This window comes from Euprymna scolopes, chromosome 36, assembly GCF_053919585.1.
Source record: "Euprymna scolopes isolate OS-2025 chromosome 36, ASM5391958v1, whole genome shotgun sequence".
In the NCBI taxonomy this organism is placed as follows: Eukaryota; Metazoa; Mollusca; class Cephalopoda; order Sepiida; family Sepiolidae; genus Euprymna; species Euprymna scolopes.
The window spans coordinates 129,592-150,145 of record NC_136517.1 but is presented as its reverse complement, the minus strand read 5'-3'; the positions used below and the strand labels follow the sequence as shown (position 1 = coordinate 150,145).

At 41.4% G+C, this 20,554-nt stretch overlaps 1 protein-coding gene and 1 pseudogene across 4 annotated transcripts in view; both read right to left on the bottom strand.

Annotated features, from left to right (window-relative positions):
* LOC145260269 (uncharacterized) overlaps positions 1–20,554 on the bottom strand; it is a 196,819-nt gene that overhangs the window by 94,023 nt on the left and 82,242 nt on the right. The window lies entirely within an intron of this gene.
* On the bottom strand, positions 3,492–3,619 carry LOC145260810 (U2 spliceosomal RNA; annotated as a pseudogene).

The window sequence follows — 20,554 nt, the reverse complement described above, 5'->3', positions numbered from 1 at the left end:
CCTGCTGATTCTGCTTCATTATCATCAGTAGAAAGTAGAGGTAAAATGTCATTTTTTTAAATTTAAATTTGAATCTAGGAAAGTAGACACAAATTTTTATTATATAGATAGGATGAAAATTTTGTTTTCATTGAATTGTTCAACAGTGATAAGGATTCCACTAAAGTCAGAAATATCAGAATTAGATTGGACAGCTGTTAAAAGAAATAGCCTCAAAGCTAAAATTGTAGGTATTATCGATATAGTTGAAGTTCTGTAACTTATTTCTTTGGTGATTTCTTCAAATAGACTCAGTAACTGAACAATTTTTTGAACAAGTCCCCAATGGTAAGTTATTAAGGTAGGAATTTTATAGTGCCACAAATTTTTGTATGAAAAAAATGAACAAATCCCTTATTAAAAAATTCCAATTCGTGCGAATAATGCATCTAAAACCAAGCTTCTATCTTTACATCAAAGCTCTGATCGCCATCTGGTATCAATTGAAATGAATATCGTTTTGGGGAGGCTCCATGTTTTGACAAGCTTCTGGGCTTGACCTTTACTCCTGATCTAAAATGGAACACGTACATAAAATCTGTCGCCAATATCGCTGGAAAAATGGTGGGATCCTTCTATTGATCCAGTAGATATCTACTTGCTGATGCAATTCTCTATATAAGAGCCAGGTACATCCAAGGATGGAGTATTGTTAACAGAGTTCAAAATAGACTTTGTAGCTTAGTAAGGAATGCCCTTTTCTCTTCCCTGCAACCTCATTCTCACAGAAGAGACATTGTGAGCCTGTCTCTGCTTTATCATTATTTTCATGGCAAGTGCTGGTCTGAGCTCCGATCTATGGTCTCCCTTGCCAAACATTCACGAAAAATAGTAGTCTAGCTGAAAACACTATCAATAATTTCCTCCACTCTCTGTGTCTAATCCTAAACATAGATTCCATGAACAAAGCTTCTTTCTTAGAACTGCACATCTGTGGAACTGTCTTCCATTTGCCTGCTTTCCAGTTGACTACAATATAGTCATCTTCAAGTCCAACATAAACAAGTTCTTGATGAGCCATTCCCCTTAAGTAATCCAATTCACCAAATTTACACTTCTAACAATTACTATGATATTGTCCCATTGACTACTGTACACACTTTCACCCTTATCCTCCACTGGCCTCTGGGCCTTGATAAGTGATGATTCCTTTGTAAAAATAAAAAAAATAAAATCATTCTGCTTTGCATTTATGCTATGAAAAAGTCCTTTCTGATTAATGTTTATCAGATTAAAAATATTCTGTTATTTCGAAAAACAGCCAAGTTCATTTGCTTATTTTAAAACTGGTAAACATTAATCAGAAGGGACTTTTTCTGAGCATTTAACATATAGCAGACAGTCTGCACAAACCAGAAATAAATCAGTTGTCAACAATCAGTGTTAATACAAAGTCAATACAAAAATAAATAAAAATGATAAAACAATAAAAAACAATAGTACTTATGCAGAGAACTTTTTAGAAACCCATTTAACATGTGGAAGGTGTTTTTCTAACTAGTTTGTACTTTCACCTAACAATTTAATAAACAATACAAAACAAGTGATTTGTGCCACTAGCATTGAAGAAAGACAACTGAAATTTTTTATCTGTATGTGTTTGATTGGGGAAGGGTTGGGGGGAACCTCCTCAAATGGACCAATGTGATTAGTGTCAAGCGAAGAATTCAACAGAATTGCAAAGAAATACCAATTGTATAAAGAACTCTATTGTTGATAACATGCAGCTCTCTTTTATTAAAATTAAATTGATGTTGAACATGTACGTTACATCGCCATAATAAACAAAGTGAAATACACTACATAAAATTATTACATTTTCTTAAGGATAATATTTTAGAAGTATATGGTGTAAAAAGCCGACATTTGGATATAGCATTCTACAATATGTATTGATTAGGCATGCAATATTCCAGATCTGTATCTTTTAATTGATTTTGTGATATGACATTTGGTACTTTATTTCTGCCATCAAAATTGAACATGGCATTTTTATCGATTTATGAAGTTGCAGCTGGAATTTAAAAAAAAAAAAAAAATAAAAATAAAAAAAAAATAGGCATAATAACCATAGAATTATATTGAATGTTCATATTTACTGTCATTTGATTCAATTTTATTTGATGATAATTTAAAAATTGTTCAATTTTGCTGTTATAAATGATGCAAATATTCACTATTCACACCTCAAAAAAATGAAGGTCGAAATTAGAAATAATTGTTCTTTTACTTCCTATTGTCTTGTTATATTAGGAGTGATGAAAGCATCTTTTATGAGATTTTTACTGGTTGTTTTGTGAGTTGGTTTAAAATCACCATGTTGTAATTTACACATGTTTTTGCTTCTTCACCCTCAGCAGGGTAATGTATACTGCTGATCAGTGGAATATAGGACTGGCCTGGGTGTCCGGCAGTATGTATTGAGCAAAAAAAAAAAAAAAAAAAAAAAAAAAAAAAAAAAAAAATGGTAGTAGGCAGGCAGGCAGGCTCGAACCTGTACCGTGAAGGAGGCAGAGAACGTGAAAAAAAAAGAAAGAAACCAAACATGTGACGTCTTTGCCATTGCGTCCATCACCAAACCAGAAGGGGCGAAGGTTTAAATTAAGGCAAGACTATCGAAAAGAAGCAATGACTTTGAAATATACAGGTGAAAAATGCGACCCCTCCTTGTAGAAAAGTGCCCAGTTGAGGGTGAAGGAATTAATGTTTTTAGCCAATTTTTTGATATTTGTCGGCCAAAGGGTCAAGCTTCAAAACGATATCGATCTTGTGAAAATCCGTTGCATCTGTCAAAAGTTTTAAGCAGAAATACATAGATGTGTATGTATATATATATATATATATATATATATATACATATATATATATATAACAGACAGGTGAGATTTATATTATAGACTAGCGGGGGTGCCCGGCATTGCCCAGGTGTTTGAAAGTGTGTGTGTTGGGTGGATGGGGGTGCAGGTAAATCAAAACAAAATGGAAACTAAAGATTAAGCAAAGTAATAATCCTGTTTAAATATTAAAAAAAAAAAAACAAAAAAAAAACACCATGTTAAACTTCTTAAAAGAATTGGGGGGGGGGAAAAAAAAAAAAAAAAAAAACAGTGAACATGATGCCCCCCCCCCAAAAAAAACAAACAAACGTGTAAGCGAATGATGTTAAAACTTCTAAAAAAGACAAGGCTGATAACCATTAGTCACGTGCTCTCGTGTAATGAATGAATGTGTGAATGTAGGATTGACATGAAATTCTTAAAGATAAACTAAAATGACCGAAAAATGGGCTGAAATGACTTAAATAAATAAAAAGTAAATAACTTTAATGAACTTAAGGATGAATTGAATGACCTTAAGAATGATTTGAATGCTTAAAAAATCTGGAATCCTTCAAAAACAACTTGAATGATCTGGAGAATGACTTGAATGGCTTTGAGACTGACTGGTTGTAAAGTGGGTGATCATTTTTACATTAAATTAATAAAGAAAAGTGATCCTCCACTTTATATCACAATAAGTACAGCATGTAGTTAAGAACAGATGCTACACTTTGATCTTGGCCAAAAGGCCAAGAAAAGCTGTATTTATTTGCTCCCCCACTGAGCAAATTAGGCACAAGGCCAATTTTTAATGTGGGGAGTGAAGGGGAAATGGGGACCAACTCCCTGGGGAGTAGGAGAGCTGGATAGTGACAATTGGTATGAAGGGTTGCCCCTACATTGACCAAGGTCTTATATGTGGGGCTGCCCCCACATATGGTCTTTGCTTGCAGTATCTGCCGGAACAGATACTACACTTTGAGATATTAAATCCTTTATTCATGTTAAAAATACATTGAAAATCAACAATGAACAAAAAACTTAGGTACATGGCCAACTCAAAAGGGGGGATTGTGGGTGTCGTTGGTCATCCTTGTCACTCCAGAACTAAACAAAATCAAAAGTTTCTCCCAGCTAGTATCTTTCACCATAATACCACATTCACCCTTTCATACTGGGGGACATCCTACTTAACTCCCAATTTTTTTAAAAACATTTTTTATTGACATGTAAAAACAAAACAAGATAACAATAAAAATGGTACAATAATTCATTTGTGTCGAGGGTGGGGGAAAAAAAAGGGGGGGGATTAGTAGGACCCTCCCAACCCCGTCTAGTTGATAGACTGCCCGTTCCACTAGGTTTGTAAAAGGAACCTCGCTTCTGCGGGTCAGTCTCTAAGTGGGGATACCCTCTAGATGGGGGTGAATGGAGAAAAGAAAAGAAAAGAAAATTTTGTGGGTAAGGAATGGGGGTTAGATGCATTTCTTTCTCTCCAAGATGAGTGAAATTTAGAGGAGGGGGTGAAAACAAAAATTGCAAGAAAGAAGGGGTGGGGATCTTGGAGGCTTCCTAATCAGGGAGGGATGGAACACACACTCAGCTAGCTGAGAGGCTATTTGTTAAATTTTACTTTACGTAACTGCGCGTTCCACACCTAGGCGGGGAACACGTATTCAAATTTGGCTCCTCTTCGTACACACAGACTTGCTACATGTATCCATCTTCTGTCAAATGCCGCGCGATGCAGCCTTCTATCACATCTGATCTTCACCCGTAGTTGGTGTTTAAAGAAAGCGATCAGATCCTGATCAGAAAAAGGCAACACCCCCGGCAATCTTGCAGACGCAACATCCAAATCACCATTCTCGCCACGGCCAGGATTGTAACGTAGACCATTTGTCTTTCCCGGTCCCACGGTGGCCTCACATTGTCCACGACATTGGATACGGTAATTGGGCGAGGATGCTCAGGATCGATGCGAGCCGTCACCTCACCAACATACGACCAGTACCGGCGGAGTTCGCGGCAATCAAAGAAAGCATGATCAGTCGTTTCTACGGCCGTTGTCCCACAACGGGGACAATCAGGTGACTCCAAAAACCCAGAACTGCATTGTACGTTGTTGAGTGGAAGTGCATTTCGGGCCAATCGCCAGGTGAAAGAGAACTCCGAATTGTTTAGATGACTCGAACCTGGCGCCCAGCTCCACACAGAGCGGATCTCACTCTGCTGCCAACCCAAACGCGCGCATAGCGGGTCGTCAGCAGCCCCCCTCGCTAGATCCCTGTGGAGTTCCCTACGGGTAGCAGTCACAAGGTCGCTGGACCTTGGTAGTCGTTTTAGCGCGGCTCGGCACTCTTTCATGTAGGCAGATTCTCCCCGTGGCCTGCGACGGCTCTCGACAGAAGGGTCAAGAACAAGGTCGGGGAAGGTGGCAGTAACCATGGGGTGCCACGGTTGGTCATCTTGCATATAGTGGCTCAGGAAGGCCAGCCTCTCAGCATCTCGATGACACTTCAAGTCCGGCATTCCCAAGCCTCCCTCACACGGACGTTGAATACAGACCTGTCTGCTCACCCAGTGTCTTCCTCTGTCCCAAAGAAGTGAGGATAAGAGTTCGACGAGAGCTGTTAGGTGTTGTGCAGGCAGGGGAAGTACGGCCAGTCGGTAAAGGATGAGAGGAAAGACGTAAGTGGCGCACGCCTCAGCTCTACCCTTTAAGGAAAGTTTCCTAGGAAGCCACGAATTGACTGCAGCCTCCACCTTTGACTGTACCTCCAACCAATTTTTGTCAAGCTGGAGACCTGGTCCAAACCACACGCCAAAGATCCGAACCGGGCCATCTGTCCAGCTGAAGGGCGCCGGGAGGTTGGCGTTGCCACTCCAGGCGCCCAACCGCAGTCCTACCGACTTGCTGCGGTTTATCTGGGTCCCTGTAATTCTTTCATACTGAGCGAGTGCCTCCGACACGATCTTGATGTCTCTGAAGCTCGACACAAAGACCGTGACATCATCGGCGAACGCGGATACCTTGGCGGCTGAGCCACCGGGTATTGCAATTCCGCACAGGGCCGAATTTGTCTCCCCACGTCTTAGCTTGCGGAGCAGGGGCTCCAAAGCCAGGACATAGAGCAGGGGTGACAGCGGACAACCCTGACGAACCGACCGAGAGATAACAAATGGTTTCGAGCGCTTTCCGTTGACTTGCACGACGGCTGTGGGCTGTCGATACATCACGGAGATCCACTTGCAGAAGTCCGGTTTAAAACCAGCGGCCTCTAAGACAGATGCCAAGAAACGATGGTCGACCCTATCGAAAGCTTTGGACTGATCTAAGTTGATCAGCGCAGCTTCCGTGTCGTCATCTATCCCTCCCTCTAGGATTGTGTGGATCAGGTGCAAGTTGTTCTGAATCGATCTCCCCTTCACAGCGTAGTTCTGTTCTGGTTCAACCAACTCGCCGATAACAACCTGCAGCCGATTTGACAGGACCATGACCAAAATCTTCAACTCTGCTAAACACAGAGTTATGGGCCTGTAATCATCTAACTCTTCCCCACCATGCCCGTCACCTTTCCTCAGCAATGTGATCACTCCCTTGGTGACTTGTCCTGGGATGGATCCCTGAGCAAACCAATGGTTGAACACATCCGTCAGAAGAGGCAGAAACATGGGCGACAGCCTCAAGTACAGTTCGTATGGCAGACCATCGAGTCCTGGCGATCTGTCACAGCTGACCTGCTTCAGCGCAGTAAAAACCTCCCGCTCCGTCACCCGGCCCTCGCAACTAGCTGCTCTAGCCGCCTCGAGGCGGGGAGAGTCAGCCAAATAGTCACTAAACTCAAGGACTGGAAGATCGGACTGCTGCGTAAAACGCTCCTCGAAATGTTCTCAAAACCCCTCGCAGATCTCCTGAGTCGATTCAAGGGTGCGTCCATCTGGATGTCTTTTTTTTTTTTTTTTTTTTACATAGGCATCACCACTTATCAAGGCCAAGAGGCCACTCAAGGATAAGGGTTAAAGAGTGTACAGTAGAAATTGGACAATATAGTAATTATTAGTAATGAAAATTTGGTAAATTTGATAACTTATATGGAACGGCTCATCAAGAACTTATTTACGTTAGACTTGAACACAACCATATTGTAGTCAGCCAGAAAGCAGGAAAACGGAAGACAATTCCACAGGCGTGCAGTTCTAAGAAAGAAGCTTTGTTCATGGAATCTACGTTTAGGTTTAGGCACAGATAAAGAGTGGGGGGAATTATTGATAGTGTTAACAGCTAGTCTAGTGTTTCTTGTGAAAGTTTGGCGAGGGGGGACCATAGATTGAAGCTCAGTCGAACACTTTCCATGAAAATAACGATACATCAGAGACAAACTCGCAACATCTCTTCTGTGAGATAGAGGTTGCAAGGAAGAGAAAAGGACATCTACGAGGCTACGAAGTCTATTTTGAACTCTATCAAGGCAGGACAAGTCCTTTCTAGCAGCTCCTGCCCAGACGTGGCAACAGTATTCCATCCTTGGACGTATCTGGCTCTTATATAGATAGAGAATAGCATCAGCAGTGAGATATCTACCGGATCGATAGAAAGATCCCACCATTTTTCCAGCGGCCTTGGCAACAGATTTGATGTACGTGTTCCATTTAAGATCAGGAGTAATGGTCAAGCTAAGAAGCTTGTCAAAACCTGAGGCCTCCTGAAGACGAGAGCCATTCATTTCAATTGGTGCCAGATGTGGATCAGAATGTTGATGATGTAAAGAGAGAAGCTTGGTTTTAGATGCATTAAAAGTAACCAGCTACTCCTTACCCCATTGTACTACGTGCTCGAGATCAGAGGAGAGAGAATTGGAGAGAACTTGGTCGTTTACTGTCTTAGATGTGCTACCATAAATGGTAGTGTCGTCAGCATAAATGTCTACAAATGATGTAAGGATGTGATTTGGAAGATCATTAATGTAGATCAGGAAAAGAGTTGGGCCCAGGATGGACCCCTGAGGGACACCGGCATTAATACTGTGAGCTTCTGATTTTTGCCCCTCAACTACTACTCTTATGAACCTATCAGAAAGAAATGATTTAATAATTGAGAAGACATTTCCAGCAATACCATAGCTAGAGATCTTAAGTAAACCTTTATGCCATACCCTATCAAAGGCCTTAGATATGTCAAGAGCAATTGCCCTAGAAAGGTTGCCTCCGTCGAGAGATTTGCTAATCCTATGAGATAACTGTAAGCACATCTGCTGTAGATCTAGCAGAACGGAAACCATATTGAGTGTCACTAAGAAGGTTATTTTTGTCTTACCTTTGCAATGTACTTGTCCGAGCCACGCCTAGAAATTTCACAACGCATGTCAGTGTTGGAATTGACTGCTTCATTGCCTACCTTTCTAAACCTAGCTCTGACTACTTGACCTTTACTTGAGGTAAATCAAAACTCGGGGGGGGGGGGTTTAAATAATAATAAAAAAATGTTTTGGTAGGTGAGTATGAGAATCGAACCCGTACCCTTGAGTTGGAAATTAATGTGTGAAAAAAAAAAAATGTGCGATGTTGCCATCGGGCCACCGCGACATACAGCGTAGACGTGTTTGAATTTATTTATGTAACTATAACTATAAAACGAGGCGTGCGTAATAAAAGTTAACTTTGCTGCTTCCATTTGACCTAATTAAGAAGGTCAAATACAAGTCACGCAGCGTAAGCGTCTGTTCCCGGCGCATTGCCGCGAACACGTCTGTTTGAGTTTAGTTTCATTTTATTTATACTAAAAAGCCCAATCAACACGCGAGAAGCCAAAATAACAATTTTGTAAAAATCGACGTAAATAAATCTATACGCTACGCGCTTTCCTAATTCCTAGATATTATGATATAGGACCTATATACACAGTTTTAAGCGATAGTAACGACCCCGGGAGCGCGTACGAAAGAAGCCTTTTGAAGACATACACGAAATGATCACACACATTTTGCCTTTTATATATATAGATAAACTAGCGGTGTGTGTGCTCTTAAATCAAAAAGAAACACACAGTTGGCGGGGGGGAGGGATAAAAAAGTTTTGGTAATTAGGTAAAATCGAACCCTAAGCCCTGAGGTGAAGTTGGAAAATAAAATGTGAAAAACACATAACACGTTAACCGCTTGGCCAGCAAGAATGAGTTACTGAAAGAAGTTTGAATTTATTTAATTAAGAGAATTGACAGGTGCCCGCACGGAAGTCGTAGAGTTAACATTTTGTGCAAGCGTTACGACGATGATGTAAGCAATAGCTATTCAGCAGTTACCATTTTCAGGACAGTTTTTAATGAGGTCAATAACCCGGTTTGTTTGTTTTTACCTAACTTTGGGGAAAACCAGCTCCCCTGTTTATTAGGGGAGTGTCTCGTCTCGAATGAAAGCAACCATCTGATATGATGACGGTAAGCCGACGTTGACTAAACGTTACATCGCTTTCTAGAGACCACTGGCCATGGGCCAGGAATTCGAATAGAGTTTCGCTTTTTTTATACTGATAAATGAAAGCAATATGCGGCAATCCCAAAATATTGAATATTTAACGTTTCAAAATCGGGCAAATTAAATAGACGGGCAACCTCTGTTCGTAACTCGTAGATATTATGATTTCGACGTGATATAAAAAGTTTTAAAAATGAGCGATGGCCTCGAGAAGCCACCAAAAAAAATCCTTTTGCGGACATACAGAAAAAGCGAACATACATACATACACACATTTCCGCTTTTATATATATAGACTAGCAGGGCTACCCGGCGTTGCTCGGGACCGTATAAACAATGAAAAAACAAAAGCAGATATTGAACATATGTTTTATTCTTAGGGGAGAGGAATCTTTCATCTCAAGTTTTAGCGTTACAAACAAACATTTGTCTTTTATATATATAGATAATGACAGGTTTTTTGGGGGCCCCCCTCGAAGATAACTGATCAGTTGACCAACATCTAGTGGTCCGTTTGACGTGAAATTTCGATATTTGTCATCCGGGTGATGGGGCTTCGATATGATACCAAATTTGTCAAGTTTGGTTCCGTCTTTCAAAAGTTTTAGCGTTAAAAACAAACATACATACATACACACAGACGTCTGGCTTTTATATATATAGATGAAAATTCTGTTTCCATTGATAACCTGAATTGTTCAACAATAGTAAGAAGGATTCCACTAAAGTCAGATATACTAGAATTACATTGGACAGCTTTTGAAAGAAATAACCTTAGAGCTAAATTTGTAGGTATCATTGATATTGTTGATGTTCTGTGACTTGCTTCTTTAGTGATTTCTGTAAGAAAAAAATGTAAGGAAAAATTCAAGATGGCGCCCGACTCTCTCTTTAACACGGTAAGATATCCTCAACACGGCACAAGAAGCAACAGCCACACGATTCCCCAGCCAACTCAATCGTCACTCACCCACGTCTTTCCCCTCACCCGCTTTTATCGTCGTTCTAGGCCGGCTAAATTTGCATATTCCGAGAATTCGTGTGACTTTGCGAGACATCATACTTTACAAAAGACGGCGGTCGCCATCTTGGTCCTCTTTTCTATTTTTGGTCGGTAACGCTGAGCTGGTCTCGAGGTAAGTCTTTTTCCCCTCATCCGTCTCTCCCACGTACCCACACAACACGCAAACACGCGGGCGCTTATCTCCTGGATGCACGTTACACTCCCCCCTGATCTGATGATCACATAGAGAGCACTGGTGGGGGTGGCCTTTTAGTGCGTGTGCTTCTGCGAAGAGGTACATTCACTGTTTCAGATTCGGGCTCTGGATCTGGTTCCGCCTCATCAGATGAAGTATCGCTATCAGTCTCTGGAAGGGGCTCACTGAATCCGTGCATCGGCAGCTCATCGCTAGACGCTTCACTGCTTTCTTCTGTAGTTGTATGACGCACCTCGGTAGCTGGGCGAAGATCTCGCACATGTCGTGGGGTTCCATCGACCAAAACAGACTGCTGGCTAATCACTCCGGATATGTGTCCTCGCTTAAACTTGTCGGTGCACCGATTTCCTGGAGGCCGCACCCACACTGGATCTCCCACTTCATATCTGTTCCCTTGTCGGTTGGCTGCGTAGTGTTGATTCCCTTCACTCCGACTCGGTACGTGTAAATAGCATTCGCAGGTGCGGTTGAAGGGGACGTCCCGTCCTTTGGCGTAATGTTGTACCAATATGTTGCTTCCGCAATAGTACATCGCTTCCTGGCAGCAATTCTCTTGATGCTGCGATGGCTTCTTTCAGCAATGCCAGTTCCTGATGGCACATGCGCACATCGCAACCGTAGACGGACGCCCCACTCATCTAACAACTGCCGGACTTGCTGGCTACAAAACGCTGCATCATTGTCAGTCAGGAGCTCTTCCGGCGCACCTCGCTCAAAAAAAATGGATGATAGGTGGCGAACAACATTTGCTGAATCCTGTCTGGTCATCTGCCGCCACACCGCAAATCTCGTAGGCCCGCAATCAATGAGAGTTAGAAAGGGCTTGCCACTGTAATGGGTAATATCCATGGCCAGCCGCTGCCACACACTCTCAACTTCCAAGCGACCCTTCTGCCATCGCTCTGGTGCAGGATCAATAGACTGGCAAGCCTCACAATTTCTGACGATCTGTCTGACATCCATCTTGGTCACTGCTGGGTATGCACGCCTCACAAAATAAAGGGTCCTCTTGATACCCGGATGTCCGCTCTGTGCATGAATTTTTTGTATTTGACATGGGTCGATTGCAACTGCACAAGATCGAGCAGTAATCTCCATTCCCATCTTCGCGGCTTCATACCATTTGTGAGGTACACGGGTCAGTTGGTCAGCACGATTACAATGTGATGGCACCAGAGTGACGCTCAGTGATAGCCCATACTCAGATACCAGGTTTTTTAGCGTGTCTAGCCTTCTCCGTATTAACATTTCGCTTGCTGCCTTGGTGCGGATTCGTGTCCGTCCTGAAAGTGTGTCAGACACCCAGTGGTAGACACAGAGAGAATCTGTGTACAAGGTCAACTTCTTAGACTGCCACTGCAGGGCCAGATTTACCCCCTTTACAACAGCGTCCAGCTCTGCCAGGTTGATATGCTGAGAATCTGTTACGGGCCGCAGCCAACACGCATCCTCGAACACGTTTCCTCCTTGCTCCAACGATACTCCCAACGCCAAAGAACTGGCATCAACCCACACACCTACGTTGTCTCCGTTAACACACCACCGCCCACAGGCAGGGTCCTTCTTGTTCACTCTCTCCAGTGTCTCTTTAATCATCAGAGTTAGTAGGACATCATCGGATATGTCATCCCAACCCGTGGTTGTTAAATTTGCTCTGCGTTTAATCACACCAACAGCTGCACGGAGCCAGCCACAGACCGGTAAGTGACCAACAAGTTTTCCACACCAAGAAAAAACGGTCCGCCTTGTAACGAGGTTGGGGATGCTTGGAATTTCACTGCCACGCCTCCATTGTAGGGTGCCATTCTCTTCATAAACATCCAATCCCAATACACGTGCTCCTTCCCTTAAACGTTCGGGATTCTTGCATTCCAGACCAAACTGAGCCAACTTTTCTTTGACACACGACGCAGACTGTACATCTTCATTGACGTATACGTCATCAATGTAAGCTGACGTTGAGTCCCTCATGGGCTTTTCTTGGGACAATACTGTGTTGACAATAGTCTTCATGATCTGTGGTGCCACATTTAGGCCGAAGCCAAGGCGTGTAAGGCAGTACCTCTGCCCCTGGAACCAAACTGTCTGGAACGGCCACAACGTCTCATCAACTCGCACCTGTAAATAGGCTTTTCGTAAATCCAATATTGAGACATTAGTGCCTTTCTGACGCCATTCCCTCAACTTACTGGCGCATACGTCAGCATCGGCAGTGTAGGCTTCAATATGCTTGTTAAGCTCCCTATAGTCCAGCACGGGCCGTACTTTCGACTTGTTATGCTGGACTACTGCCATCAAGGGTATTAGACCCTTCGGAGGCCCAAGCTTGTCCTCAGGGTAGGGGATTAACCAGCCATCTTGGATCCACGCCTTTAGTTCCTTTTCGTATTCTGCTCGGGCCTCACTGGGTATAGGGTACTCTGCAACCCCATTCTTGAGTTTAGTCGGTGCCATTCCCTCGGTCCACTTCCAAGATGCAATCCAGGCCCTCTTGCGCGAGTCGTAGTCCACTGTAAAATCCGGCCGATCGATATGGAGCGCTGCACACACTGGGGCCTCTAAGAATCGCACCTTTCCATCCCGATGAATTGCGACTCCCCCCAGCGCCTTGATGGCATCGTATCCGAGCAACAGGTCAAACCCCAGGAGATTTCCTTGGGTCACGAGCACATTGATCTTAGTGGCTGCACCGGTGTCCGTGTAGATCTTGACAGTTCCAGCTCCACAGCATGTCTGGGTCTCGCCTCCTATCGTGGTGACTTTGATCTTCCTCTTAGTCCAACTTGGACACAGCCTGGTGCTCACTATAGTATGCGAACAGCCTGAGTCGAGAAGTGCTGAGCAGGGTATCCTGTTTACGTAGACGGTTATTACTGGTTGCGCCTTGTTCAAATTTTGCTCGGGGAGCAGGGCGGCGCTGACGTCCTCTCCCCTGATACGTTTCCCGCACAGTTTTGGGCTAGATGCCCCAAACCGCCACACTTAAAACAGCGCACACGCCCCCTGTTGGTGCAATTCCTTGCAAAATGTCCGCGTCGGCCGCAGCGAAAACATTTCCCATTGCTTGCAGGGTTCTGATTCGGAATCTCCCGAGCGCCAATCTGGCCTGTCTGTGTCGCCATCACAACTGGTTCCCCCAGGTCCTCCTCATCTTTGATGATGGCTCGAGCACGTTCCATCAAGTGTTCCATGGTCGTTGTTGAAACGCTGGTTGAGGCTCTCAGTAGCTGCTTCACCCGAGTGGGAAGGCCCGCCACAAACGCGTACGCGAGCGTCCGCTCCGACACCCCTCCACCGAACAGAACTGCGAGTTTCTTTAACTCAGCGAAGAAAACGTCCACGCTTTCCTCCGGTAGAAGTTTTCGGGAAGCAAATTTTTCATAGGCCGTACAAGGATCCATGGCAAATGCCTTGTACAGCACAGCTTTAATTGCGGTGACATCTCCCTTTTCGGCAGCACTGAGTTGCTGATATACACTCAAGGCACCCCCAGCCAATCTCAGGGGAATTACAGTGTGTACCCTTTTCACCTCACAAAGGTCGCACGTCAGCTCGACCCTTTCAACCCAGTCGATGATGGACGTGGACCCGTCAAACTCGGGTATGAGCTTTAAGTCAAATTTCGACTCGGTCATAGTCCTAGAGGCCAAATGGCCGGAATAGCTTGTAAGAAAAAAATGTAAGGAAAAATTCAAGATGGCGCCCGACTCTCTCTTTAACACGGTAAGATATCCTCAACACGGCACAAGAAGCAACAGCCACACGATTCCCCAGCCAACTCAATCGTCACTCACCCACGTCTTTCCCCTCACCCGCTTTTATCGTCGTTCTAGGCCGGCTAAATTTGCATATTCCGAGAATTCGTGTGACTTTGCGAGACATCATACTTTACAAAAGACGGCGGTCGCCATCTTGGTCCTCTTTTCTATTTTTGGTCGGTAACGCTGAGCTGGTCTCGAGGTAAGTCTTTTTCCCCTCATCCGTCTCTCCCACGTACCCACACAACACGCAAACACGCGGGCGCTTATCTCCTGGATGCACGTTACAATTTCTTTAACTAAATTCGAATTGGATATTTTTTCAAACAAGTCCCCATTGGTAAGGTGTTATGATAGGAATCTTATCAACAGCACACATTACAAGAGCATTTCATTGTTCTTAATTTGTTTTCAGCATATATGTTGTTTATCCAAATTAAACTAATGCTGTATTTCAGTTAATTTGCTAATTGCTAATAGAAAGCGATTAAAGTGAGAAACTGTATTTCTGTTAGATGTAATGGTTGTCCTCATAGCCTGAGTTACAATGTATGACAGTTATTTTAAATCACATTCTCTGACCCCAGCTACCATCTTTGTTCCTGAATCCCACAAGACTAAGAAAACTTTATTATAAATTTTATACTCATCCAGAACATTGTGCAATTCTTCACTTATTCTTACCCGTGTGTGCACCAGTGAACAACTCTAAGCAAAGCTCTGCACTGTTCAAAGTCATTTGAAAGTCAATGACCTGTCAACTCAGAAAGGGAGCATTCTGTAGTTCATGAAATGTTGCTAATTTCATTAAGAGACAATTGAATTTTTGTTTTATTTTTGTAAATATATTGAAAATTATTTTGCAGTGAAGTACTTTTTTGATGGAATGCTGTAATTTGAACACGGTTTTGCAATAAGCCAATTAAATCCAATGTCAGATGTTACACAATATGGTGGATTATCAACAGCAGTCATTTCTCCTATCAAATAATGGATCTTTTGTGACCTATGATCATTAATATCTCAAACTTTCTTTTTGGCCAATATTAATTCTATAGTAGTTTGGTGTTTTGCTAGAGGTTCGTAGTTGCTGCCACTTGTTCCTGCAATGTCTGTCCCTGAATAATCATTGTGCTTATTTTACTTATCTGCAACTTTTGCTTCCTTTGAATGAACTTTTCTAAGATGATTTAACATATTAGTCATTGTAAAAGTTTTTGCTGATTTGCTACCCCTTGATGTTTGATATAACTTGCAAGCAGCTGTATTCTTATTCTGGGGGATTGCATCAAAATATTTTCAGCACAAACTGGTTGCCATAATGGCTGAAGGTTGTTAATATTTAGTTAATTTTTTACGTATTCAAATTACTCATGCCTGATATCTAATTAGTAATTTATCTCAATAAAATATACATTATCTAAACCAGAAAAAATAAAAATATATATGTAATGGTAGGAAGAGTCTGAAAATAAGGAACAAGAGTAGGACTGATGAAGAATACTTTATTTTTGGTTTGCATATTGTTGCAATTTATTGTACGATTCCACAACATAAACTGAAAGAAGAAGTAATAATTTTCTTTGATAGTAAAAAATAATTCAATAGGAAGCGAAAGGAGGGAAATTTTCCATATGTTTACAGCTATTCGCCTCAAATTCAGTGCAGTTGTAAAAGTCTACAAGTTAACTGCATCGTGCCTGTTATTTGATAATATGGTGTGAACGATGCATGTCACTTCAATAAATTTTCACTGGCAAGCAAAAGAGGGAGTTAATCATATCGTGAATGAAGACAAGTTAATATTAGTATCATTTATGACAACAAAAATTTGCAGATAAATAGGCATGATAAAACCTATTATTCGGCCGATTACCTATTAATCGGCCAATTTGATAATCGGTACATCCCTAACATATATACATACTTACATATAAGCAGTTCAGCCCGGCTTTGCTCGGGCCCTATGTACTGTTCATAACTTTCCCTATGTATGAATACACTTTATGTAAGATTTGACAAGAAATTGTCTGAGTAATTTCAGAGACCACAAAGGTAAATTTTTTATAACTTGGACCCTAATTTTGACCCCTTAACATTTATTTTGGTCTCAAATCAAAATAAAAAGTTTTACCCATGTCCAAGTTACCTACATCTAAGATTTCAAGTGTTTAGACCGAAAATTGGCAGAGAAATTTGGTAGAATCTGCAAAGGTCAACTCTTTCAACTTTGACCTTTTGGCAGCAAAATTTTCGCCCCAAAACTGAGTAAAATGCTTTCTGCATGTCTGAATACCCGTTATGTATAAATTTTAAATGTTTAGACCCCAAATTGGCTGAGTAGTTTGCAAGACACCACAAAGGTCCAATCTTTTGAACTTTGACCCCTTGTCAGCTCAAATTTTCGACCCAAAACCGATTAAAAAAAAAAAAACTTGCCCTATCTCTGAATACCCTTTATATAAAATTTCAAATATTTAGACCAGAAATTGGCTGAGTAATTTGGTAGAGACTGCAGAGGTCAATTTTTTTTAAAACTTTGACCCCAATTTTAACCCCTTAACATTTATTTTTTGGAGCTCAAATCAAATTAAAAAGTTTGATCCATGCCCAAGTAATATACATTTAAAATTTCAAGTGTTCAAACCAAAAATTAGTGGAGGAGTTTGGTAGAATTTTCAAAGGTCAAATCCTTGAACTTTGACAGCCAAATTTCTGGCCAAAAACTGATTAAGAAAATTTTCCCAAATCTCAATACTACTTTGTCAAATCTCAAGTCTCTAGACTGAAAATTGACAGAGTTATTTGGTAGGGAAATGTACACAGACACACACAGCCAGACATTTTCACTTATATAGATATATACACACCCACACACACATTACAAAGCAGCTTTTCATCCAACCAGTAATCAGATATAAGCGCTTCTTTTGAGCTGACTGCAATTTCAAACATAAACGGATATTCTTAAGATGGTTAACAATGAAAATATTATTTCAAGCTTGAGTGTAACAATTCAGACAAAACCTCTTATGACGATGCTTGGACACACCTAAATAAAGACTAAAAAAAAAAACAGGCCTGTTAGGTCAGTACTTGAGCTCTGTTTAGATTTTCCGAATCAGTAAAAAGTTTTTAAAACTATTTTAAAAAGACAAAATCTAAAATTAGTTTTTCTGTTCACTATATCTCCTTCGTTTTAAGTTAAGTTGGAGATAGTTTGTATCTTTTATAATAGACCATTCCAATCTTCTGTTTTATAGTGTTATTACATTTGACTATTGAGAGAATGAAAGCGAAAAAGTGTGTGTGTGTGTGTGTAATGGAAGCAAGAGTGATAGAAACCATATAAAGGGGAGAAATAGAATACAGTGAGAGAAGGTGAGAATAATAGAAAACATATTACAGCCAATTAAAACAATCAAAATGGATTTTTTCCAATATGATCTCAAGAAATTCCTAGGAGAAAGAAACGTTGATCAACCCAGCTTCAGTATAATAATAGATCCCCATTCAATTTACATGTTCAACAAGCTGAGTCCGAATGAAAAATTTACTTTCACCATGACTAATGTTTGTGCAAAATTTTAAAAAACTCCAAGACATGATTATTGAGAAAAGTGTGAACAAATGAATAATTATGGTGCAATTTTATATATAATGCCTCCTGGGAGGGGGGGGGGGCAACCAGAGTTATCCAGGAAAATCCATTCTAGCAAATATTTAATTTTACCATGACTAATGTTTGCGCAAAATTTTTAAAAATCCAAGGTATGATTGAGAAAAGTGCAAACAAACAAACGTGAGTGAATTACTAGGTCCAATCCCTTGTTTGTCGGGAGACCAACAATCAATTTTTTTTTTCTCTTTCAAACTTAGGCATGACAGGCTAAACTGAAGCGTGTCCAACAATTAACTGACAGGTATAAGTGTACAGTGTAAATGATGTATGGAAGTGAAATCTGGCTAGGTAGGGTTGAGAGCACATGTTACTTGGAGACATATGGTATGAGAATAATACATTAGGTACATAGAGTCATAAAGACAGGTTTTCTGATGACCTTAGAGAAAGATTAAATTTAGATGTTATAAAGAAATGTGTGCAGAATAGAAGACTACATTGGTTTGGTCACATTAAAGAAAAAAAAAAAAAAAAAAAAAAAGGAGAGTTCTTTGGTTAGTATATGTAGAACAGTTGTGGTAGCAGGGTTAGTTAACATGGAAAGACCAAAGAAAACTTAAGGTAATACTTAGATAAGAGAAAAATCCAGGTTGTCCTCGACGGTCGTACATCTAAACATTGTGATATAAATGCGGGAGTGCCTCAAGGGTCTATCCTTGGACCTCTATTGTTCCTAATATTTATTAATGACCTCTCCGACAAAACTGCCTCTGAGATGGGTATATATGCTGATGACACTACACTCTATAACAGGCATAAGAGTAGTAGTTGATGGGCAAAAATCAGAAGCTCACAGTATAAATGCTGGAATCCCTCAGGGGTCCATCCTGGGCCCAACTCTTTTCCTGATCTACATTAATGATCTTCCAAATCACATTTTTACATCATTCATAGACATTTTTGCTGACGACACTACCTTCTATGGTAGCACATCTAAGACAGTAAACGACCAAGTTCTCTCTGATTCTCTCATCTCTGATCTTGATCACGTTGTACAATGGGGAAAGGAGTGGCTGGTTACTTTTAATGCATCTAAAACCAAGCTTCTATCTTTACATCATCAACGTTCTGATCCCCATCTGGCATCAATCAAAATGAATGGCTCTCGTCTTGGGGAGGTCTCAAGTTTTGAAAGGCTTCTGGGCTTGACTTTTACTCCTGATCTTAAATGGAATATGTACATCAAATCTGTTGCCAAGGCCGCTGGAAAAATGGTCGGATCCTTCTATCGATCCAGTAGATATCTCACTGCTGATGCAATTCTCTATCTATATAAGAGCCAGATACGTCCAAGGATGGAATACTGTTGCCACATATGGGTAGGAGCTGCTAGAAAAGACTTGTCCTGCCTTGATAGGGTTCAAAATAGACTTCGTGGCCTGGTGGGAGATGTACTTTTCTCTTCGCTGCAACCTCTATCTCACAGAAGAGATGTTGCGAGTTTGCTTTATCGTTATTTTCATGGAAAGTGTTCGACTGAGCTTCAATCTATGGTCCCCCCTTGCCAAACTTTCACAAGAAACACTAGACTAGCTGAAAACATTATCAATAATTTTCCCCACTCTTTATCCGTGCCTAAACCTAAACATAGATTCCATGATGAAAGCTTCTTTCTTAGAACTGCACGCCTGTGGAATTGTCTTCCGTTTTCCTGCTCTCCAGCTGTCTATAATATGGTTGTCTTCAAGTCCAACGTTAACAAGTTTCTGATGAGCCGTTCCACTTAAGTTAACAAATTTACCGAACTTCCATTACTATTGATTACTATATTGTCCTTTTGACTACTCTATACTCTTTAACCCTTATCCTTGAGTGGCCTATCGGCCTTGATAAGTGGTGACGCCTATGTAAAAAAAAAAAAAAAAAAAAAAAAAAATGACAGGAAAACAAATGAACACATATCTAAAGAAATTGCAAAAACACTAGAGGATGACCTCCAATCTGTAGTGGAATGGAGACATAAATGGATGGTCACATTCAATGCTGCCAAGACTAAACTGGTTTCCTTCAATAATTACAAGAAACCTTCTCTGCCACCAATAGCAATGGCCAGTGACTCCCTGTCTGAGAGTACATCTTTCAAACTGTTTGGCCTAACATTCACAGGAAACATGAGTTGGAACAATTATATTGAAAACATTGCCAGGGCCGCTGCGAAAAAGGTAGGCTCTCTCTACCGTGCTAGAAAACTACTGACACCTGAAAGTATCCTGTACCTCTATAAGGCCACCATTCGTCCATGTATGGAGTATTGTTGTCACATTTGGGCTGGTGCATCTGCTGCTAGTCTCTCGCTCCTAGACAAGGTTCAAAAGAGAGTCGCCAATCTGATAGGCCCTGAACTGGCATCTAAACTTCAGCCTCTGTCCCATCGACGAAACGTTGCATCCCTCTGCCTGTTCTACAAGTATTTTAATGGTGAATGCTCTGACGAACTGCAGACACTTGTGCCCCCACGACGTAGACACCCTCGACAAACCCGACAGGCCGCTAAATCCTACCCCCACACAGTAGAGATCCCTAGATGTAAAAGATCTTTCTACTCCAGTAGTTTCTTCCCCAG